Genomic DNA, 26,170 nt, shown 5'->3' with positions numbered 1-26,170 from the left:
AAGACCGACGAGGCTGTCGTGATTCAGGAGCACAAACGTGCGACTGTATGCAACAGATTGTGGATTTGATTCACACTCGTGGGAATTTTATTTAGGATTGCTTAGGAAAATAGAGTTATGATATTGCATTATCTTTTATTGACAAAAAAATAAAAATTCTTTGTAAAACATTGAATGTAGCGGGATACGAACCAACGAGATATCTTATAATCTTGGAAATTAAATATTTAAATATTAAAATAAATATTTAATTAAATACTTAAATATTTAATATATGAAACAGTATCTTGCTATTTCGTACATTTAAATATTTTTAAGAATATAATACAAATAGACATAACATACATAAAAACACATATATAAGTATATAAAAATTTTATGTTTTACATTGTATTAAAACTTTTATAATTTAGTTCATTAATGTTATACGCGTTTGCATAATAAGTGTACTTTTCTTATGACGACACCCATGGGCGGTTAGAATGGCTCCCTTGATATGAAATTATATTTTTAACGCCATTTTTATAAAACGTTTATATATTTTTTATAAAACACTGATTACAGCGTTAGGTTAAGCACTAGCTTATAATATAACATTAAAATCGGTGGTATTGAGTTCAATCTCAACTTGATTGATTCTTATAATAATATTCGTTCTGCTTCTTTTCAGGTCTGAGGCAGTAAGGTTAGTAACTTCTTAATTTAAATAAAAAATTTTGACTTTGACTAAGTGCAGCGTTGAGTTACGCTCTTCAAATAAGCTGAGACATTCTCGGAAATTGAGCGGAATATGGGGAACAGAATGTCATGCTTCAACGGAGTACTTTTATATAGTATTAAAAAGTACTAGTAAGGCTTAAAGTTGTACTAATAACAATTTATTGAAATCATCAAAAAAAAAAAATGAAAACAAACAAAAAAACGGAACAATTTTCAAACATTTTATTAAAATATTTGCAATAACACTTTATTTGACACCGGAAACGATAATAAAGGTTGTTTTAAAAGGCAATTTCAGCTTAAGCTTTGAAAGCTTCCCGGAATATTTTATTAACAAGCTTTCGTTCATGTATATTGATTTACCTATATTTATACAAATATTATGAAGGTGAAAAGTTTGTTTGTTTGAACGCGTGAATCCCAGGAACTATTGGGTTGGATTGAAAAATATTTTTGTTTGGGATTGTCCATTTATCGGGATAGGCTATAGGCTCCTTTAAATCACTTTAATAGTTTCGATGTAACCTAACTAATTGTGGGTTCGATTCCTACTCGGAGAAATGTTCATTTCCCCGCTCTGTTAACGAGGCAAAGCGCGTTGTCTCCGAAAGTGGAGAATGGAAGTATCTTAATGGGAATGGAGTACCTGGGAACATTAAGTTTCCAGGTTCCTTTTGCCTACTTTGCTATGTGGGATATAGCTAAAATATATATGTAAATTGTATATACAAGGTGAAGCTAGTAACACAATTCCACAATTGTTCCACGTTACCATTAATAATAAATTTTAAACTTCGAATAAGTATATAAAATTTAAAATAAACAATCCGAAAGGAGAATGGTAAAATTTTTAATTACAATTTTAATATAAAGCTTTTAATTATTGGATATCATTAATATTTTAATGAAGAGAGCAGTACTCGAAAAAGATTAATTTAGTTCAATTACAATATTTTGATATCTTTGTTGGGTTTGTTTATTTTATATACACTTTGTGATAATAAAACAAATAAAAAATAGAAATAAAAAAATAGCTTCATGTTGGAATGGCATGGGAACCTAGATATCCACTTCTGCCCACCGTCTTGACGCATCATGTTGAGTGACGGAATTCACCGCGCCCTTTGCCTTATTATTCCCTGAAGTGGGAATCGAACCCATAACTATTACGTTTACAGTTACACGCTTGTGCCCCTACGCCAGATTATACTTTGTTAGTAAAAATATATTTCAAATTACTTAAGGCCGTTATTGCGTAGAGGGATAAAAGTGAGACTGTAACGCGATGGTTGTGTGTTCAATCCCTACTCGGAGTAAGGATTATTTATTAATATTTACATTTCTTCGCTCTGGCACCGTGGAAAAAGTCCGGCGTTGATTACCACGCAATACCTAATTAAAATAATAGTAAATAAATAAAAATAATAATAATAATGAAATATGTATGTTTTTAAATAATATCTCTAAAATAAAATTTGCTGTAGGTACTAAAATTACAATTTCAAATATTTATTTCCAAGAAACTTTTCTTGAAGTCACTTTGATTTCGAGCGAAGTAAACTGAATAAAGAAACTTTCAAACTATTAATATGGTTTCTGTAGAATAAAAAAATATACCGTAAAAGTTTACTGAAGTATGTACGTATACCACAAAGTCTAGAAGACTAGAATATAATGGTTGTTATGTTTGTTTTTACGGTTGTTATAATACAAATAAAATAAACCCGGAGGAACCGGAAAATCCGGAGGAGTTTCTCAATTTAACCCGTATGTTTTTTTTTTAATTTTTGTGTACGGATTTTGTACCGTTTTCTCATTTTTTGACAACTTGTATAGTAAGAAAAGTAGAGTATTTCTGTTAAATATATCGTGTTTCTATTAGAACATAATATTTTAATATTCTAAAGCTCGCATTGAATAAGCTTTTTTATAAAGGAAAATCAAACATATTTCGACTTAAAACTCTATAGTTAAGGGTTTTTTAAAAGCGATAACTCACCACCAAAAAAGCACAGTCCGAAAATATCCACTCGACAAAGTTTTTCACAAAATTTCGAAACAAACTTGAAAGTTTCGTTCAAAATCCGCACCAAATTTCACGTCCACCCCGCATAAGGTACGCTAGAAAACTGAATAGGATGAATTCTCCGGGAGATAAATACAAAAATACAAATACATCAAACAACCTAAAACTAAACAAAATTGAACTTTATTACAATAACTTAAGAACTACGAAAATTTTCTCAACTGCTTCCAAAGAAAATCGTATAACGCTCAAAGCTGTTTTCGTTTGGAAAATTCACTTTAACTCTTATTACAGGGGAATAAAGTTGAAAATACAATTTTGTGGTTGCACGCATGGTTGCGGTTAACATTTGGTGGTTGCCCGATTTCATATGGACACTAATTTGTGTTACAAAACTCGGGAATGCCACGAGTAATGTGCTTGATTGATGTGCTTTTCCTTGTAACGTTTCCTTTTTATTGTAACTTATACTTGTTTTTGAGTGGTGTGAAGGTGTTCTTGTTATTTCTTATGTTTTTATTGCTTTTTTTTAGGAATACAGGGGGAACCTGAGTGTTAAACTATGTTATCTAATTTCCGCCCAGTTTTCGAAATACTGCGTGTTGAGTAGTGGAAATCAACGCTGCCCCTTATGTTGTTCCCAGAGTGAAGACATGAAAGTAATTAATTTCATCAAGTGGAAATCGAATCAACAGCCATCGCTTTTAGATTCATACCTTCACGCTTTTTCTCTCACTCTTCCCAACTTTTCAAGCAGTTTTCTGTTCGGTGAACAGAAGTATGTTAATGGGAACGGGTAGTACAGAAAATATTTTAACACAAGATTCCCAGGCTCCCTCTGCCTACCCTACTATATGCGGGATAAAGCGTGAAGCTATTGACAATATTAAAAAAAACAACACGTATCATACTATATTCAGCTATTTAATATTTTTTACGTTTAGTACAGAGTTAAGTGATCTTATACAAAAAATAAAGGAATTTTATGACCCCTTAACATTTTAAGGCTATCCGGGGAAATATTTATATTTATATTATAACACAGACGTTTTCACGATCTGTTTACAAAAGGAAACTCAGTATGTATATGATAGAATTTCTAAAATTATCAGATTTATTATGGCGCTTGGCACTGCGTTCACTCTGGGCAACCAGGGAAAAAGGGTAAACAAAATGAATCAAAAAAAAATTACCAGGGCCGGAGTTAAGTTACGCTACTCAAGTTGGTTCTTTCTGCAATAGGCTGTGTAATTAGAATAGTCATTAGTTGTACATTCAATTAGCACTTCGGGGAATTCATTGTTATTAACAAGTTCTAGACATAAGAGGCAGCGCGACGCTTCAACGAAATCGAGAACGAAGAAACATAACACTAGATTCTCTCCGTTTACCTAATAAATCTGATCTGATTAGATTTAGAAAGATTTAAAAAAATAGTATTGTTACTAATGGCTCCCCAATCAAGAATTGAAGCGGCTACCCACTAAAGTGTTAGGCAAAACGCAAATTACCCAGCTTTTCAAACCATATCATACTAGTGCGAGTATAATAAAGAACAATAGGCAACCGAAGCAGGAAAAATCGATAGAAGTTTAAAACAACATTTTTTACATAAAAAGTCGCATACAGTGTATACAAAATTGCAATATCTTTTTGTTTTGGTGTATTTTAATTAAAATCATTGTGGAGCCGCACATAAAATGAGAGAATATGAGAATATTTATTTTACATGAAACTAAAATGTAGTTAAATATGTTGTTATGGTTATAGTTGTTTTTAGCTTTACACTGCAACCTGTATATAGCGGAGTAGGCAGAGGAAACTTAGTGTTACAACACTCCTTTCTCCACTTTCTGCCTAATTACGTGTTAAGGAAAGAGGTTGGTGGAACTGAAAGCCGCGCTTTACCTTAATAAAAGAGCGAGGATATGAAAATAATTAATTCCTTTAAGTTTGAATTGAACCTATAACCATCACGTTAACCGTAGTGACCGCTTAAACCAATTCTAAATTAATATTTTTTCAAACTTATTTAAGCAAGAAAATGTAATAGAATGTCGAACATTTTATTTCAACGTTCTTCTATCCAACTTAAAAAAAAAGATAAACTTTTACAAACATTTTCTGTAGCATACCGTTGAGTAAATAGGAATTCAATCGATTTAAGCTTTAGTTTTTTTTAAGGAAATAAATATGTTTTTTTTAAATGAAACTGTTGGTACAGACTAGTGTTAATATTTATTTTTGTTATAAATGAATATCTTTTTTTAGTTTACGCTTTTTTCAACGCAACATAGTAAGAGAGAGACAGAGAGAGCTTAGTATTGTGGCACTCCACTCTTTACTCACCATCCGGATTCGATATACATATAGTCGAGGCGAAAGAGGTATGCATAAATGCACTTCATTTTCTCTGGCTACTCTGTTATGAATACAGTATGAAGCTAACTTAAGTTAAGATGATTTAAACAATCTCAATAACAATAAACTTTTTTTGGTTGAATGAATTGTAAAAAAGACCATCGATCAATTCGAGTGAAAGTTGGACGAAGGAGTGTCTTAACACTAGATTCACTTTGCTTAAACTGAAATAATGAAGTTGAAAAAAAAAACATTGCCAAAAATTTTCGTAGATCTTACTTAGGAAAAGACAAAATCAATTAAAACAGATTCCCACATAAGCCGCTTCATGAGTTCGATAGTATGGATTCCCCATCAAATTTAACGGCAAGTAAGTTCGGAACAATGTCGAAGTCATGAAGTTTGACCGAAAACGCTAATTTGGAACCAATCTCGGCGCTGTCGTGAAACAATGCCACTAATTCTCTTCCAAAGGTATGTGGTATGTGCCGTTCTCAACATTTTTTATTTATTTTCTATGAAAATACGAGAACCAAATTGTTACTCGAAAATTTAAATAGCGTAAAAATAATATACAATTAGCGTAACCTAGGATTGCAGGAGAAAAGGTGTGGACCTTATATGTTTTGGTCTTTAAAGGTTCCACTCTTCCATCTTCACAACCCAGCCATGGCAAAGATTCTTTCGACTAAGGTAAGGTCAGGTAGAACAGCAAGCCACCATGTGGGATATCAGACTTAATATGGCTTAATTATATTTTGTAAAAAAATATTTTATCAGGACGGTAAAGTCGAATAGGGTGCAAACTATTTAATTCCAGACGTGAGAACTATTCTACTGAACAAATACCGCACTCTAGTTCAACAAATGTTTGTCCAAGGTTTGTTCAAATATTGTATTTTTTATATTTACTTAATATCTTTTGACTGTTGAATAATATCAATACATAAAACAGACACAAGAAACCTAGACATAGACCTAGTGCTTAGACATTCCGTTCCCCAGTTTCCGCTGTTAAGTAGCATAACTCAACACGCAATGTCTCAAAAATTCAGCTGAAAGTACAGAACAGAGAGTTTTAACATTAGGTTTCCTTTGCCTACCCTGCTATAAGCGGAAGTAGTGTGAAAGTGTAAAAAAATACGTTGTTAGATCCAACCTCTGCGCTAGATGATGAGAACATTCCTACAAATGATTCGATGGAAAACCAATTTTCATCCATTTCTAAAACCAAAATGAGAGTTTTACTCAATTTAATTCGAACAGTTCATAGAAGTGATGAGTAAATACTATAGCGATTAAGATGTTGATTCAATTCCAAAGTCGATTGCAATCCGAGATTGTGGGAGATACGTCAGTCAATATTGGTGATCTTTGATTTGTATAGAAATTTTAATTTAGGATTCTTTGAAAGCTCTATTTTTAAAGCTTTTGAACATAAAATTAAGTTTACATAGTGTAGCTTTTGTATTGAAATGAAAATATTAAGATCTAGATTTTTTTTATGAAAGAAAGGAAACCTAGCATTAAAGCATTCCGTCGTCAATCTTCATGGATACTTTCGAGACATTGCTTGTTTTGTGATGCAACTCAACACATCATCACTCAACAGAAAATAATTCATGTCGTTCAGAAATCGAACCCACAACCTTTACATTTACAACAGACGGCCTATTGATTATTATGTATTTAATTTTTAAATGAAAATTTATATTTTCCGAAACACTAATATTAGTCTGGAATTACTAGTCCGAATTCAATTTTTTTTGTGTCGCATAATTCATTTATGTTTATTGATGAAGGCCATATTTTATTTATTTCCATTGTACTATCCAGGTGAAGCCACGCGTAAAAGCTAGTATATTTATACAAACTTTAAACATTACGCTGCCAGATCACGTTCTCAGATTTTATATGTCCAGAGATCAGGGGCATTGATAAATAGGCTATTGTATTTTTATTTCCATCCTCCATCATATGTGCGCATCTTTCATAATGTCATAGTAAACTTATGTTTAACATATTTTTTGTATGTTACGTCAAATTCGTAAATAAACTAATTATAGCGTAATTTTTTTGAAACGTATGAGAGATTATTGATAATATATAAAAAAATAAATGATTTAGTGTTAAAACTCAAGGCAGTGACAAAATATTTGGTTGTAAGCGCAATAATTTGTTAATGGAAGCGGAGTGTATTTTAAAAGTAGTTCACAGGTTCCCTCTGTTTACCCTGCTGAATACAATAATTGTATTTAAATTATTTTCATTCACTAGGCGATAGTAATTGGGCGGCTGTGATCCACTCATTTGCCTTGTGTTTTCCATACAAATACGTTGTGTGACGAAAGTTTAAATCTTGTATCTTTCTCAGTACGAATATTATAAATATTTTAGTTGAACGTGCTAAGTTTCGGCACTATTGGTTTTAAATAAGGTTTGTAAGTTATAGACTACTGTATACTGTATCTAGGATCAGAGCTGCCTCTCGCACTTAGAAAGTGTCACAATTCTTAGTTATTTCCAGTAAGCCAAGCGGGCGAAGCCACAGGTGACCCCTAGTCTTTTATAAGCATGACGCTGCAAGGGTATATAAAGTCTTCATACATAAAATCAGTCATTCCTTATAAATATGTTTTTTATTTTTTGTTGCTGTAAAGCAACAAAAAACAACAAAAAATCCATTATTTATTCCACAACAATAACAATAAACAGAAGGAAAGAGGAAACTCATTTGATTCGGAATCGAGGAAGCGCTAGTAAATTACTATAAAACTCGCTTATTTTAGTTACGCCGCGTATTTTTTTCTTTCTTCGGACGGACAATACGGGCAATAAACTTTTATTTTGATCCGGGACGAATAACACTGGCTGTTTAGTAAGGGTTTAACTGTAGTTTAGAAAAACAGATTTGTATGTAAATAAATGTTTTTCATCCATTTGTAAGCTTTTTACTAATTTTGAGCTTATATTTAAGTGTAAGCTGCTCTTTTGTTTATTGAAATTTTATTAAAAATGGCTTCATTGCTATCTTGATTTAAAATATCTTAAGCATATTTTTTTTGTAGTATAAATTTATAATAATACTAGCGGACGCGCGCAGCTTCGCTTGCGTAATTAGGGGTGAATTCTAATAAACCACGAAATATGTGTTCAATGAAATATTATTAAGAGTCTAAATTTCAAGTTTTATAAAAATCGGTGGTGATTTAAAGATTTTTCCATACAAACTTTTAACCCCTTATTTGCACCCTTAGGGGGTGAATTCCAGAAAAGCATGAAACACATGTTCAATTAAATATTTTTAAGAGTCTAAATTAAAAATGTTATAATAATCGGTGGCGTTTTAAAGATTTTTCTATATAAACTTTCAACCCCTTGTTTGCACCCTTAGGGGAAGAATTCTAGAAAATCATGAAACATGTGTTCAATTAAATACTTTTAAAAGTCTGAATTTCAAATTTTATAAAAATTGGTGCCGATTTAAAAAAAATTCTATACAAACTTTCAATCCCTTATTTACCCCCTTAGGGGGAGAATTCTATAAAAAGATGAAACACGTATTCAATTAAATACTTTTAAAAATCTAAATTTCAAATTTTATAAAAATCGGTGCCGATTTAATTTTTTTTCCATACAAACTTTAAACCCTTATTTCACCCCTTTAGGGTAAAAATTTTTCATAATCCCTTCTTAGTGGATGTCCAGATTACGAAAGTAAACTTTTGTCCAAATTTTACGTTTCTACGCACAGCGGTTACGGCTGTGCGTGCGTCTTACCTCAGTCAGTGAGGACAAGTCCTTTTATATATATAGACTATAGAGCTAGTGAGTTTGTTTGATAGAAAGCGTTAATCTCAGAAAGTACTTGTACAATTGAAAAAATCTTTTTGAGACAAAATTTAGCAAAAATTTCGTTATATATGTTCCAGGCTAAATCTAGGGAAACCACCCACCCACTTTAGAAAATATATCTACATACGCCCATTCTTGGGTACTATTTGTGCACACAACTTCTAGTTATGGATATAGATCGATCACGACAAAGACGCGAGAAAATGCTAGTATAAAATGAAGTTCCATAAAATTGAATTTTATCAAAGGCTTAAGCAAACGTATAACCGGGCTACGAAGGCTTATTACGGATCGCCCCTTGTCCAGGATTAGTGAGAAAGGCACTTAAGATTTTATATTAGTTATGTTGGATCCTCATAAAATTTATACGTGACTTTTATACTGTGAACGTTTTTTATAGTGGAAATGAGTTGATATTATTATATAGTTTTATTTTTATTACCATTTATTTCTTTATTTCAGTGGGGTGAAAACACCTAGAGTTGTGTTTCTGTGTTTTATATAATGTACTTGCTCAACACATATTAAAATTATAATTTAAATTGGAAAGGATCTCCTGGATCAACTAGGTCCTGGTGGATTCAGGATCCTGAACCCACTCTTAGTTTCCAAAAAATGTGTGCGAAGTACATATGCTTGAAAACTTGCATAGATCATCATACTGAAATAATTATGTTTATATGTGATTTTTACGTCAGAGATTTTTTTTATGTAATAATTATGTAAAAAAGAGAGTGACACTTTTTTAGTTTTTTAAAAATATACATCAAAGAAACATTTGATATGTACAAACTTTTCATATTATTAAGCGTTATTCAACAAAAGACGTACAAAGAACCGAGACGCCATGTAAAATGCCATCATTAGTGAGAATTGCTTAAGTTGGATTCTACGACAATTTATGTTGTAGAATTTTCTTATGTTCTTACAGATTTGATGTATTAAAATGTTTAATATATTTTCTTATATTTTTATTTATGAGATCTATTGATCTACGAAGTGTGTAAGACACTCCGTCTTACGACGTAAGTCTGTGGGCCTCGGGATCTCAGTCTATAATCATTTCCAATTGACAATGCAGGTGAAACTGCAGGTTAATACTAGTCTATATAAATAATTAGTCGATCACATCGAGAAGTACAGTTCTATTTAGATGATAATTCGGAACTTACACCCCAATATGAAAACATTTTTAAAAGAAACAGATAAAATAGTTAATTTTCAATAATTTCACCCAATATAAAAAAAAAAAACAATTTGAATATTAAGATAAAGTATTTAAATCTTTCAATACTGTACGTACACTGTACACGGGCTGACCACAAGTGTCACGCTGGAGTCAAGCCAAGACGTCGCGCGCAATCCACTTCTGTTTAATTGTTTTAAGATATTTCGCCTTTTTTTTTTCATACGTTTTTTTTAATATTTGGCACGTTTTTTAAAAATGATTTCTAATAGGAGTTATATAGTGACTTCGATGAAACGTGACAATCGATGTTTCTAACGTGAAAATCGATGTTTGTGATTTTAATCGCTTTTGACGTTTTAAGTCTTGTCGAATAAAGATAATATATGGATAAATTATTTATTTTACCTATTTTCATTTTCCTGTACAAACTTGAATGAAAAGTTAGAAACAGAGTATCTTAATACTAGGCTTTCTCTGGTTTCCTTGCTATGCAGGAAAAGCTTCTATAAATATAGAAACTGGCCATAATGTTATTTGCTTGAGACAACACTAGCGATTAAACCATTCAACTGTTCAAATATCCAAATACCTCTTAAGACTAATTAATGGCTTCGTTAAATACGTCATCAATTAATGTTGTGGATATAGGCAGTGTCAACAATTATCAATAGTCTTGGGAGGCGTTGGGCTAAAATTAATTGGGCAATTGATGTAGCACTAGTGGAAATTGATTTCAAAATTTAAATTTTTATATCGATTAATATATGTATATATTTTTGTTTTGAATAATTTTTTTATGAATTATTTTACAATTCCTTATTCCTTACAAAGTTTGAATAAAACAAATCTTAGTAGCAAAGATTACATAATATGTTTGTAATTATTCTAATTCTTACAATGATGAAAGATTCCGATTTTGGTTTGGCTATGACATGCTTATGTCAGAGAGATAGGCTAAGGGAACCTAGTGTTAAGACACTCAACTCAATTTTTTAGAAATCAAATGTTAGAAATATTGATTTGCTGATTTCCTTTTCGAATAATTTTTATGAAGTTTCTCCAAATCAGATTTGGGGAAACTTTGTTTCGATTTTCTTAAAAAATCTAATGCCTGAAAAAAGCTATGATTTTTAATATTTTCTTTATTATCACAAAGTTTTATCTAAAACCGGTTGAATCGTCTTCACATTATTTCCGCTAGTATAAGTCTGGTCGTGGTCCACTAATGAGGTGCAATTTATTGTTGACAACAACTTTGCAGTTAAGCCTCGCGGCGAACTGATCTCTATTGACTTGGGATATTGAAATTTATTTTATTATTATATAATATTATAGAAAATGTCAGTTCTAGTGCAGTTTAATAGTGTTCACCTACCTAACGCAAAGGTTAGGGGTTTATTTATATCCTAATAGTCAGTTTTTTTCTAAATGACATATAATTTTTCACTTTTATTTGGGAAAATATTTGTTCACATTTACTAACTCTGGTTACGAGATAAAGCGCGGAGTTGAGTTCCGCCACTCAATACGTAATGCTCAGGAGTTGGACGGAAAGGAGTTAATATTAGGTTCCCTCTGACTCTGCTGTGCCAGAAAATGTGTAAAGCTGGTTAATTAATATATAAAATTAAATTGTTGTATTAATAAAAAGTGTTCAGACACTCCGTTCTTAGGATTTCGTACCCTTTAAGGAAAAAAAGGAACCTTTATAAGATCACTTTGTTGTTCGCCCGCCCGTCTGCCTGTCTGTCAAGAGGCTTTTTCTCAGAAGCATTTGGAGATATCGAGTTGAAATTAAAACAATATACTCAAAGAGAATCTTGAAAGTCTTCAAAAAGAGTCAGAGTTCTGGAGTCAAGGCAAAGTCCGGCGTTGAGTTTCGCCACTCAACGTGCAATGCCTCCAGATTTCAGAAAATGGGGAACGGAGTGACTACACACTAGGTTCAAAAAAGAAACTTATTTAACTTTCACGTTATTTATTTTATAATGCTACGAAAGCTACGAAACTTCTACGACGTAGCTTACATCGGTTACTATACTAAGTATTAACAATGAATAGCACCTCGTTAGGAAACCGAGACGGAAGTTAGCAATACCTTCAGAAAGTAATCATAATTTAACATTTAAATGAAAATTATGAAAAATTTTCATTTATTGTTAAGCTCGAGGTCGTAAAATGAGGTCTTCTTTTTCTCTGTATTCTTCATTACTGTACGTTATGCCCCTTCTGGTAAGGTGCAGCTGATGATTTGCTAAAACGGACATCTCTAATCTATCGAAAATGGAGAAATTTACTATTTTTCTCTATGTTGTTAGAAACCTGCCTAAATGCTAGCTTCTTTATACGTATTCTGTGTCTTATATATGCAAGATAAAGCTAACAATCCAAGTAAAATAGCCACTCACCACTACATTTCTATTTCGAACCATATTTGCGTACAAAATCTATGGCCGTTATAAAGGCTGGATACGTAGTTAATGCTCGCAAAAGCCCTTTCTAGTATTCGCATCGATAAAATCATGTATTCTTGCTACAATAAAATAGAATGCTTTAAAATACTTATAAAGAGAGAGAGAGAGAGAGCTTATCTTGATATTTATTTTCTAAAGACAACGTAACTATTTCAGTTCCTCTGGTCACTACATATTTCATTACAAATATGTGAAAATAAGCCGTATTAGAACCAGTGACCCATAGCTTCTATATATAACATATATATGTTAAACAGTATAAAATAATTTCAGTATAAAGCTGATTTTGACGAAACAATCGTTGTTGCATGGATATATGTAGCTCTAATTTCACACTACGAATGTAGCCGCAAAATTCGTAACGCATTTACTACGATAATTTTATAAGTAAATAATAATTTATTGTACTATGACTTAAAAAATTTAAAAAAATTATTCTTCTCTTAGAAATGAAGAATATTTTTTTAGATAAAGTATAAAAAAATTAAAAGCGGAATTAGAACCCGCGCCTATTCAGAACCGTTCAAGCGTTCTGATTACTAAGCCATACGTTCTCATCAAGCTATGTTGAAATTCTTATATGCTTGGTACATCTTATTTAGCGACATTTTGATAAATAAAATTGAGAATAATAGAATGAATTATGGAAATTATAATACGTATATATATATTTTTTTTTTGATTTATCCATTCGTTTTAAAATATAAGCGCTATTTTGAGGGGAATAAATGATTTTTATTTGACAAAGCAAAGCGGCCCATTGAGCTTTGACACTAAACGAAAAATATCTGGAATAATTAAATGTGCAGGCAGAACAGAGTGCTTAACACTAGGTTTCCTCTACCTACCCTCCCATATGCGGGATACAGGATGAACCAAAAAAAACACAATAAATACGTACTAGGGCAAGTATCTCGCCTATCAACAAGCCTACAGCTAAAATGAAATTCATATGCGGCACCTACCGCGGCATTGTTCTGGAAGCATCACGGCGGCGTGGAATTAATGTGTTAATGCAATACGATTGCATACCGCAAAAATGTTTGATGCAAATATCATTTATTATATTGTTTTTGTATGTTTTGTAAATGTTTGTATAATCTTTTTTTAATATGAGGCCAGTCGTGGCGTAGGGGTACAAAGTGTGAATGTAAACGCGACTGGTCTTGGGTTCGATCCTCACTCGAGGAAATGAAATATTTATTTCAATTTATATTTCTTTTTCTTTGCTCTGATGTCGAGGCAAGCCGTGGCGTTGAAATTTACCAATCAACACGCAAGACCTCCAGAATTCGGTAGAAAGTTTGGAATGGAGTGTCTTAACACTACGTTCCCTCTGCCTACTCTGTTGTATGCGGGATACAGCGTGAAGCTGTTTTTATTATGATTTAATATCTTCACACTGTTAGCACCACCGCATAACAGGATAGGCGTTTCAAGACCGTGTGTTAAGTGGTGGTACTTAACGCCGCACTTTGTCTACTAGGGCGGTGAAATGAAAATATAATTAAGCATCATTCCCGAGTGGGAATCGAATCCACCCCATCGCGTTAACTGTTTAGTCATACGCTGTTCCACTGCGCCATGATAGCTATATATATGTAGGTATACATTCGTATATACTAAGAAAATCTCTAAATAGTTTCACATATACGAGCACAAGCCACGATCCTATAGGAAGCCACGAGACCTGAGCAAAGTTGAAAATGAAATGGAATTTCTAGGTAACGTAAGAGAAGCGATACGTAAGGGTGCACTTAATGGATTAATAAATGATCGTTTCGTGGATCTGTTACTACTTACTATATATAAATAGTAGGTTCGATACCAGGTTATGTCGTTTTATAATTGTTGCACCAACTGAACTAGAAACTAAAGAGAAATTAATCTCTCTTTAGTTTCAAAAATAATTTAAAATTGTCTCATCTGTAAATATTTTCTTTTTTTTAGTAGCAAAAGTAATATTTTGTTTTTTTTTTTATTATACCTTTATTGTTAACTTTTACAATGTGAAATGCAAATGGATTCCCACTCGTAAAAAAAATATTAATATTTCCTTGCTCTGTTAATGAGGCAAACTCATCACACAATCCCTCGCCTCCAGAATTCGGCGGAAATTGGAAATTTTAACTGTCTTTATAAGAATAGAGACACTAGGTTCCTAGGTTCCCGCTGCCTACCCTGCTAAAAAAAAAAATATATATATATTTGTTAATAATTTTAATTTATTTCCAAATACGTTCTCACCAATGCTATGCATATTGCACATAGCATATGCACAACGTGTTCAGTTAAAGCGCAGCTGGGATGCAATTTGCATTGATATCGCTTTGCCGATATCTGCAGTTAGAAACAGATACGACTAGCGAGCACATGGGTTGAGATTGTTAGAACATTTTATTCTGTAATTATAGAATATTCATTCTGTTTCTCTCTAGAAAATCTAATTTCTTTGATTTAGTATCTTAGGGCACTAAGGAAAGAAAATTATTTTAGAAAACGTATACAAATTTAAACGTAGCGCAATTAGTTCATACGTATTTTACTCTTATTGTATTAAATATATTTGATTAAATTATTATAATAACAAATTATTCCAAAATATTTATTAGTCAAAAATTAATATGGATTAAAAATATATATTTAATCACAAAAAAACTAAAATATATATACAAAACCACAAAAATATTTTAATTTCCGCTTTTCTTCTCTTAACTAACTTGGCAAAACTTAGTGTTGAGTGCCACCCAACACAGAATGCCTCCAGAACTCGGGAGAAATTGGCGAACGTGTCTTAATAGTAACTTAACACTAGGTTCCCAGGTTCCCTATATCTTCTAAATGCAGAATATAGTATAAAGCTATAAATAAATATATATTTAAAATGAACAATACACTCATATATTTGTTACAATTTAATTCTCATTAACAGTGAGCCAGGACTGGTACTATCTGTCGGCCGCCATGCGGGCTGTCCGATATTTCGTGCGATATCGTTACAAACGAGCTAATGCGCGTTCACTACTGCTTTTACACTGGAAAATTGTTTCGAAAATATTTTTTTTGTAAAACCGCCAAGCGCAGTAGAACATTGTTTAACTGTAAAGACGATGGGGGTTCGATTTCCTTTGGAGGATGAATAGTTATCATAAATTAGGTACTCACATGTTTTCGAAATTTAAAGATATTGCATGTTAAATAGCAGTCGATGCCTCGTAGTTGAAGTGAAAAGGTAAACGAAAATATTCCATAAGAAACATTTTTTAGCTTCATGCTGTATTCGCGTAGAAGGGAACATAGTGTCGCGTTACAAGTTTTTAAGACATTGCCTCGTTGTGTGGCGTTATTCAATGCCTACTATCTAGTTTAGGCTAGGCTATATTTAAATGTAAATTATTTATTGCGTTCAAAAAAATAAGATTATTTGTAGTGAAAATATTATAATATTAGTAGCGTAGATAGCTTGGACAATGGGCTATCGGAATTAGGATCTTCTAAAAAAAATCCAACAACCGAAACATTTTTTTTTATTTTAATTTTCGCACATTTCACTGCATAATAATCAATTAAAATTATATTTTTATGATGTTTTTATACCTCTAAGGACGTCCTCGCAAAGACAATTTAGAGAGAATACACAATATTTATTTAAGCAAGTAGTCCAAACACCACACGGGGTTAGGAACAACATGTTATCTAACTGGCGCGGCCGAGCGTTGAATTTCCAGAGGTACCTCAAACCAATTGGAAATACCTTGCTCTTGCTATATTGCGGCTTGTGTGGTATACTAGTACATATGTATATAAGAAATTATGGTATAAGTACTGGAAATTTGTGTTTTAATAGGTGAGGCCAGTGGTGGAGCTGGGGCAGGAGTGTGTGACTGTAAACGCGATTGGTTGTGGGTTCGATTTCCAGTCGAGGAAATATTTAATATTCTCATTTCCTTGATCTGGTAACGAAGCAAAGCGTTTAATATTCTCATTTCCTTGCTCTGGCAATGCTTCCAGTATTTGACAGAAAATGGGGAACGGAAGTGTTTTAATGGGAACGTGTCTTAACACTAGGTTCCCAGATTGTCTCTACCTGCCATGCTATGTGCAGGATCCACCAGGACGCTATTATAGTACTAGCTAATATAAACCTAACTCTTAAATCACAATTAGTGAAGTCTTTATTAAAATCAGTCGTTTTGAAATATCTTACTTGAAATATCTATACGTACATCCGTGAGTAGCAACTTTATTTTATACTATGTAAAAATACAAAGTTTATTTAAAAAACAGAACCCATTTAAAATATAAAAGTAAAAAATATTTTTCTTTTAAAGTTTATATGAATATTTCCATGAAACACTTTGAAGTATTACCTGTTTGTAGGTAAATGTATGTAAACAGTAAACATACTTTGAAAAGTATTTCTTATCAGTACTTGCTCTGAAGCAAATGTTATCATTTTCGTTTTGCATTTACAAAGATGCGACTGATATAGTGCTTAGAGAAGTGAATATACTATATACGTATGTATATAATTTTAATTTTATTTTAGCCTCATATATATCAGGGTAAGCAGAGAAAACTTAGTGTTAAGGCACTCCGTTGTCCACAACGCTGTAGTATTTTCAAGACATTTTGCATTACGTGATGTAACTCAACGCTCCTCAATACGCAATGTCTCAAAAAGTGCGGGATGAAAATAGTTCGATTTGACGAATGGAAATCGAACTCACATACGTCGGGCTTATAGTCAAACGCTTTTTTTACTATATATGAATATACAAAATATATTATAATAAAATATTTTTAAAAAGTTTCACAATTTTAATTTTAACAATTTAATTATTTATTTCGCATAGTAGTCGCGGAAAGAACTTAGTATCACGAAATTCCATTCTTCCACATTCACGAAAAATAATTTATTGCTACGAGAGAGAATCGAACTCAGAAACATTGCGTTAACATATACAATTATGCGCTGTTACTCTGAACCAATATAGCCTAGAAATAGCGATATTGCTTATATTCACATTCCACGATCACTTAAGTCGTAATTTCTTGTATAATGAGAAATATTTTATATTTTGCTCAGACAAAGGAAAATATGTAATAAGCTTTTTTTTAGGAATAAAATGTTAAATATTACAGTTGTCTAATTTGATACCTATTTAAAAGAAATAAAGGATTGTCAAATTAGATAACTGTCATTAAATAATTAAATATATATTAAGCATATACTTTTTTAATAAAAAAACTACACAAAATTATTAAATTTCAAATGAGTGAACAATCTCTATGTAAAATAATACGACGTAATTTATAAGAATAATGTTTCATTTTCCAAGTCAAGTCAAATAGTAAATATAGGATGAGCACCTTAACCTACTATTACGTTACATTCAAAACAAAAAATAACTTCAATTCTAGCAAAAAAACAACTAATTATCATAAAAAATACAATTGTTTCATTATAAACTAGACGCCATCGAATAATACAGAAAGAAGTTCATATTCGCTACCCGCTTATTAGAGTTGGACATGAATTTTGGAGCGACACGACAGTCGTACGTACAAAGCGGCGCTAATTGGAAACGCGGGCAAACGGACGGTCAACACCGAGCGTACACCGCAACCCAATATTATGTGTACATTTTATATTTAAACTAGTGGACCCGGACGCGGCTACGCCCGCTTGAACTATACGAATATTTATTAAATATATTTATGAAATTATTTTCAGTTTTCAATAGAGAGATGCGTTAAGCAAGCTCATTTTGGGTGACGTTTTCTAACACAGACAGACAGACAGACAGAGTTACTTTCGAATTTATAATATAGGTATGGATAAAACTATTTTAAGAAATATATTTATTTTATAAAGTATGTTTGTTTGTTCTTCTAAATTTAATTATTCTGGTTTTGAACGTATTGTTTTGAGACACTCCGTACACTATTTTCCGCCGAAATCTAAAGGTATTGTGTGTTAGTTGGCGGTGATCCACGCTGCGTTTAGCCTCGAATTGAAATCGAACCTGTCGCCTGTTGAACAACCTGTCGCAGTTACAGTTACTTTTACAACCATACTCTTTTTCTCTTATTTTTTATATTATAAGTGTGTTTTTGTTATATTATGTGTTATTAAAAACAACCTGTCCCATATAGCTATTATAGTATAAATAGTAATAATCACATAATAATTATATATTTCCTTTTTAGCTTCACGCTGTATCCCGCAAACAGCAGGGTAGGCAGAGGGAACCTAGTGTTAAGACACTCCGTCCTCTATAATTATAATTTATTTCAACAAATGGGCCATTTTTTCTGCATGAGTGTAAAAATATACACAATGACCTACTTTTTCTATGCAAAGATCCTTTTCAGTGTCGAATAGTAGATTCCGTTCGCTTGACAATAGCATACTAGTTTCATAGTTTTTGCTTTTTAGAGTTATAATACGAACTGTTTCCGTTATGGAAAAATGTTCCTTACGTTCTTTGTTTTATACATACGAGTATATATAGCATGTGCCTATACAAATAAATGTTATCTTTACGTCATCATGGTGGAGCACTTAGGAAACGTTTGGGTAAATGCAATGGAATTAGGTTCTTTTTCTATCCTAAGAAATATTTACGCTTATAAAATAGGTTGAGGCCAGTCGTTGCGCAGGAAGTACAAGCATCCGACTGTAAGCGCGACAGCTTGGGGTTTCAATTCCCACCCGTGATAAATAAATAAATTGACATTCTGCAGGCATTCCATGTTGAGTCATTATTAGAATTCAGCGGAAAGTGAAAAACCGAGTGTTTTAACACTAAGCTTTCTCTGCCCACTAAGTTACCTGCTATGTACAGAATACAGCGTGAAGTTAAACAAAGTGAGTAGTTCAGTAAAATACAGTTCAAAAATAGGTTATACTTATCACTAGGAAAAATCGAAAAGATTCTACACTAGTTATCTTTTACTTTATCTATACTGATTTTAATACCTTAGTTAGTGTACTCCTTTGTTCTAAACATTCTCATTCCTATTTTACAGATTTTAGTTTAGTAGTTTTAGTACAATGCTAACAAGATCCAGGTAAATATAAATAAAAATAACTATTTTATTCTAGTGAAATTTTGACTCGCAACAATCGCGTCGACTCAAATTTCACTTGTCACTTCCCAACTATGTCATGATAAAAGGTAATCTCTACAGAATTAAAATGAAAAACAAAAATATGGTCCTATAAAATTTTAGTTTTTACCAGACATTTTGAAATGTTTCATTAAAGTACTATACAGACTGAAGTTGAATTTTTAAAACTAATTCTGTATGCGGCGCAAATTTGCTAACTTCAAATTAGAACTGCAACATTTTTTATACTGTCTCTTTATTGGTCAGTGTTTGATAGAAAATGAATGGGTTTTATGCAACTTTGCTTATTAAACAAATATGGTTTTATTTGAAAGTTTATTTTAATATACATTCTAACTGTAGGGGCTGAAAGTCAAAGTTTTTATTTAACAAACAATACGAATATGCAAAAACAATGTATTTCAAATTAATTTAATTAATTAATCACCTTAGTCACAAAGTACAAGTGAGTTTGGAACCTCAACATGTGATGAATCGAAGAATGTACGGAAAGTGGGGAATAGAGAGTTTTAACACTAGATTCCCTCTACTTATTCTGCTAAAAAACTGAAAATAAATAATATCCTATATGTTTCTAATTGGCTTATGCTGGTCCAATAAAAGCACATGCTCTTTGGAAGCGCGCCAACCTTTGATGCGTGTCAAATGCAGGTGAAAATAAAAAAGTACCTACAATATCTTCATTTCAGATTTCACGTAGATAGCAAAGGTAAGCTCACGTGAAATTTATGGTATAAAGCTATCAGCTCTCTTGGTAATTTTTAGGCTCCACCCTGGTGCCTTAAAATTAGGTTCCCGGGTTCCTCAGACTATCCACATAGCAGGATAGCCTGAGGAAACTTGGGAACCTAATGTTAAGACACACCGATCCCATTAAGACTAAATAGAAATAATATACTAAAACAAAGCTTTATAATTTTGTCCGAATAGCAAGATTCCGCAATTTTTTTTTACATGTTTTTTGAGTTTGTTTGAAACCTATCCTCCCTTAGGTACAGCGAAAACGAAAATACATACCATTTCTCAAGAAATATATTAACTAAATGTAACGAAATTACTCAAGCACCTAATGGTGGATCCTCGACAAGCTGAGTGTTCCTGATTTATAGCGCAAATAGAAGGGAATTGAGGTGCTATACGATTCTAGGAAGCTTCCATGTAAATACTTCCGCCAGCTATTCAGTATACTGTGTAAACAAATTTAAGTTCGGTTCAACTATCGCGGCGTAATAGATATCGTGTTGGCTATATTGATTTTTAGGTGAAGGTCACGTGTTCAAATTCAAATTGGGGTAAATATTTGCATTACTTGCTAAATAGGGTTTGTGCGGAGTTTAACACATAATGCCTGAAGAATTCGGCGAAAAGTGGGGAACGGAGCGTCTTATTGGCAAACGAAGTATCCTAACACAAGGTTCCCATGTTCCCTCTGTTTACCACTCATAATCTACCCAGCTATGGGAGGTATCCCGGAGCGTGAAGCTTCTATATGGAAATTCTTTTTCTCTACGTATTCCAAAAGGGCTATATAAAGCTATATAAAGTTGCCTTTATTTGAATACGAATAAAACCCACACCAATCACTTAATATATCCAATTCAATTCTATTTTGGTATTCATTGGAATCAAAGGTTGGGTTACCATTAATTTAGCCTTATCTACTATACATATAAGTACGTATATACTAGTATGTCAATTGGACCCAATACCAACACGCATGGACCCAATGAATTCTAAATTGAGTCTCAATTAACAGTGTCTATAGGCAGTACGATTGCATTTGCGAAGTGACGTCCGATACCCGCTCCTAGCTTTGGATTGGGTAGTTTAAATATTCTATAGTACCTAAAGGTAGGACCGCTCTGTCAAGAGTAAAACGACAAAGAAGAAAAAGAATAGGTATTTGACTATGTTTTAATAGAGAAGAATAGAGTTACTATTTAGTTGTAAGTTAGTTACATGCTATATTAGTATATATATGCTTATAGCAGGATAGAATAGGAGTATAAAGGGGAAAGAAAATATTTTAAATATATGCGGGAATCGAACTTACGGCCATCTCGTTTATAGTAGAACGGTGTTCAACTACACCACTACGGCATGTTTTAGCACTAACTCAATAAAAGTAATCAATGATGTAGAACAATTTTCTCTCTATATCAATGGTAAGACATAAAATACCAGCAAAAGAATTTTAATTAAAATGATCCTATAGGAGGAATTGTTCAATTGATTAGCTGCAAGAACGAATTTGAGGTAATCGTGGCGCAGTGGGGCAGCGTCTGACTGCAAATCCAATGGTTATAGGTTCCATGTCCATTCGGGGAAATGAATTATATTCATTTCATTCTACTGATAGACAAAGTGCGGCGTTGAATTCGGTCGCGCAATATAAAATATTTCAAAAAATTCAACTGAAATTGTGGTTAGCTCTGCAAATCCTGTTTTTAGTTTCCAATTTTTAAAATAAGAGGCTACCACCATGGCGTTGACGGGAAATAAAAATATTTGAAATAAATCGAAACATTATTTAGCCAGTAAGGATTATATTCTCGCTCTTCCATTCTTGTGCCAATTGTACTATTAAAATAAAAGTTCCAGTTTAATAAAAGTAACAATGAAAGTTTAACTTTTGTATCTATTCTTTATTAACTTAAGTCAAAGCTTGGTTTTAATAGAGTGCTAATTATATGCTGCTTAAAGGATTCTTGAATAAGTTTTAAGAGCTAAGAAGTGAGAACAATACGTTAGCTGTACAAGTTGGTGTCAAAGAATAGTGTTTTAATACGAGCTTTGAAGTTTTTAGTATTGCTTTGTTTATGGTGATGAGCTTTTGATATCCAACTGCATGAAGTTAATTAATAAATTAAAATTTAAGCGATAACAACTTTTCTTAATAATATCATTGACTATATAGAAGTGGGGTAAACTAAGCTTTATAAATGTTACTAGAGGCTCGCGGCTTCGCCCGCATATCACCTATATTTTTTTATTGCTGCATTTGCCAACAGATTGGTTATATCTCATAATTTTGAGAAAGGCAGGTGGCTGCTTGAGGAGATGATATCGGCGGAGAGGTCGCCCCTTGCGGGACTCAAGCCTACGCTGGCTGCCGTAAATAGAGCGTTGAAAATTATTTTAACATGTTCTCGTAAAGCATACTTCCAAATTACATACTATAAAAGTCAAAGTATATTAAAATAGTTAAATCTATTACTATTTAGCATCTATTGTAAGCTGAGGAACTGTTCGACCTGTTACCTGCTACCAGTACATCACAAACTTAAATATCATCAACACCACCTGGATACGTAGGACTCCACTACTGTGCGGTTTCGTAGAAATTTCCTTCCACGCGCCACCGAACTGTGGAACGGTCTACCCGCGGCAGTGTTTCCAGGTCGGTACGATATGGGTACCTTCAAAAAGCGCGTCTATCTCCACCTCAAAGACCGGCAACGCACCTGTAACTCCTCTAGTGCTGCACGGAGTCGTGGGCGGCGGTGATCATCCGTCCGTCCGTCCTTTTTCCATAAAAAAACATAACACAAAAAATCACTCAAACTAATAGGCTGTTTAAATTTCATTGTGTCCCGATAACAATTGCCAATAAAATTGGTTTGGAGACGTCAAACGATATGGTAATGCCGCCTTTGCATTCGCCGCACGGACCCGATATTTCACCGTGAGATCTGGTAAAATTCAGATAAACGCTCGTGTTTGTGGAGACGGACTGCGGGTGGAATATTAACGAGGGTATCAGGATTTACTGTATGATAGTCATTTTTCAGATGACTTCATATTTGGGTGGAGGAAATTGTGTTATTGTTTTGTGTGGTTGAATCGTATTGAATTGAAGCATTTTGGTTTTTTCCTCTATAATTATTTTCATTTGATATCTTTATTGTTACCAGTAAATAATTAAAATACTTCTCTATACTGTGTCCTTAAAAATAACAATTATTTTGGAAATAAAAAAAATACATTAAGTATTCGGTCGCGGTGCACGAGCATGTAGAAATACGACAGGTTGTGGGTTCTATCAGTAATCAAGGAAATTAAATATTTATTTTCTCGCTCTGGTACCGAGGCACGCGATAATGAATCCCGACCCCCGCTACTCAACACGCTATGCCTCCAGAATTCAGCGGAAAGTGGGGAACGGAAGTATCTTAATGAGAACGGAATATTTTAGCACTAGCTTCCCAGGTTCACCCTGCTTACCCTGCTACGTTCAGGATACAACGTGAAGTAAAAAAATACAGAAGATATTTAATATTCAAAATCAGGCCAACTAAAGGAACATTTTCCACAATGAATTGACTTAAAACACCTGAATATCGGCAGATTGCGGCTTACACTTACAGCAAGCGTTCCCGGCTATTCTCCACTCCAGTGGATACAGAAAATATTAAAACCATACCAAATTGAACCTTATTTTACTAGACATAAAGATCAAGTAAACGGCATTTTATCAAGGAACATGCTATATTCTAGCTTTTAATTCGAAATTAGGTAAATACAAGGTAATATAGGCTTTATTTTCTAAGCAATAAAGTCGATGTGGGCGATTAAATTTCTAAATTGTGCCATGAATAATTCCGCGATAGAGTTATTATAAATGATAAATACGATTGAGACGGTGTGATATAAAATGAATGGGGTTTTGGGGGTGAAGCGGAGTGTTAAATAGATAGATTACTTATTATGTTTATCCTTTATATTTTTTTACTTGAAGTAAAAAATAGGGAACAGAAAGAGAAACTAGTCACTCAATTAGAAGTGGAGGAAATTTAACAATATCAAATATTTAATTGAATAACTGTTACATTTGCTTAAAAAATACATGAAAATGTGGTAGAAGGTATTAGGAACTTTAGTTCATTTTATTAACTTTATCTATATGACAGTTCTTTATTAACAAGACTAATAATAAACAAATAATTTTTATATTAATTATTTTGAAGGTTGTTTAGAAGAATTTGTTGCACAACCAGCCGGCCAACATATCGGCCAATCTATCTACATCTACGACTATCTTAAAACGATATTTTGACTTCTAGATTTGTATATAATAATTTACAATACAATATTTACTTTATCACTAGGAAGATAGCTAGTTTCAGGCAAGCTTAATTCAAAATTTAACTGCAACCACCTAAATTCACTTTAATTAAATTTGTGAATTTGACGTTGTTTGGCCAACATCGGTTAACTTAGTTACTTGTCATATCTTTATGCAGGTGCAGATTTTGATAAAAATAAATTTAAATATAGGCTGAAAGTAGGATCAGGGGTAAACGATTTTTATTTTTACTTTAGTTTCAATGAAAAAAATATTTTGGTTCGCTGTTGAAGTTGTTTATTAGGTAGCAGCTCTCTTAGGAATTACATGCCTTGTCTCATCTATTTCCAAGTCTAGTTCAATATAAAAATAATTAATATAAAAATAATTAATTTAGAAAAAAATATTAGATCATTACGTGATGTCTGATAAAATAATAATTAATAAAAGATAGAACTGCGACTTATAAATTTAGAACTCGTTATAGGGTAGGCTAGTGTTAAGACACTCCGTTCTCGATTCAAACACTTACGTTCCCCTCGTAGTGTCGAAACCTAACGCCGCGCTTTTCCTCGCTACCTGAGCGAAGAAATGAAAATATTAAATATATCATTTCTTCAAGTGGAAATCGAACTCATAACCTGTCTTGTTTACAATAAACTTGTGTCCTTGCGACGTTACTGGCGTCAATTAGAAAAATAGATTTAAATATATTGAAAATACACCTCAATGATGGCAATATAAAAAGTTTAATCCCACCACCGCGCTATCCTATAATAAAATGCACGCGATTCATAAATATAAAAATTGGAAACCTACAATACCAAACGTATATAAAATATCAATTTTATTGCATCGAAGCAGAAGCGTAAAACTGTGTTTTTGAAACAGAAGTGGGGGCTTTTGTAGGTGGAATGCTATGCGGATATTTTTGTGAATATCCAAACGATTTTTGCTATGATAAATAATGGATTGTTGATTTTAATTTATTTAAAAATAAATGATTGACTGTATCCAGTTAGTTTATAATAAAATAGGTGAGGGGAACGGGAGGGGGGAGGTTAAGAATCTCCGAACCGAAAGTAGTTCTTTATCCCGAGTGGGAATCTAACTAACAACCGTAGTATTTACAGTATATTTTTTATTTAATAATTAATTTGCTTAGATAGAGGAAAAGCAGTGAAGTGGGATAGCGTCTGACCATAATCATGATGGTTGCGTGGTGCAGGGCCACAAAGTGTGTTGCAAAATCGACTGGTTGTGGGTTCGATCCCCACTCGAGGAAATGAAATAGTGTCGAGGCAAAGCGCGGCGTTGACTTCCATCACGCAATGCCTCCAGAA

The 26,170-nt window shown here is 32.8% G+C and overlaps 1 protein-coding gene across 1 annotated transcript in view; it reads right to left on the bottom strand.

Annotated features, from left to right (window-relative positions):
- LOC146535270 (cell adhesion molecule Dscam1-like) overlaps positions 1-2,826 on the bottom strand; it is a 120,439-nt gene extending 117,613 nt beyond the window's left edge. The window contains exon 1 of the mRNA XM_085191926.1: positions 2,720-2,826. The gene's annotated coding sequence lies outside the window, so the exon portion shown is untranslated. The remainder of the gene's footprint in view (positions 1-2,719) is intronic.
- Positions 2,827-26,170: the final 23,344 nt, after the last annotated feature.

This window comes from Heliconius melpomene, chromosome 10 (genome assembly GCF_056956725.1).
Source record: "Heliconius melpomene rosina isolate 202511_hmr_F chromosome 10, ASM5695672v1, whole genome shotgun sequence".
NCBI lineage: Eukaryota > Metazoa > Arthropoda > Insecta > Lepidoptera > Nymphalidae > Heliconius > Heliconius melpomene.
This window is presented reverse-complemented; position numbering and strand designations above follow the sequence as displayed.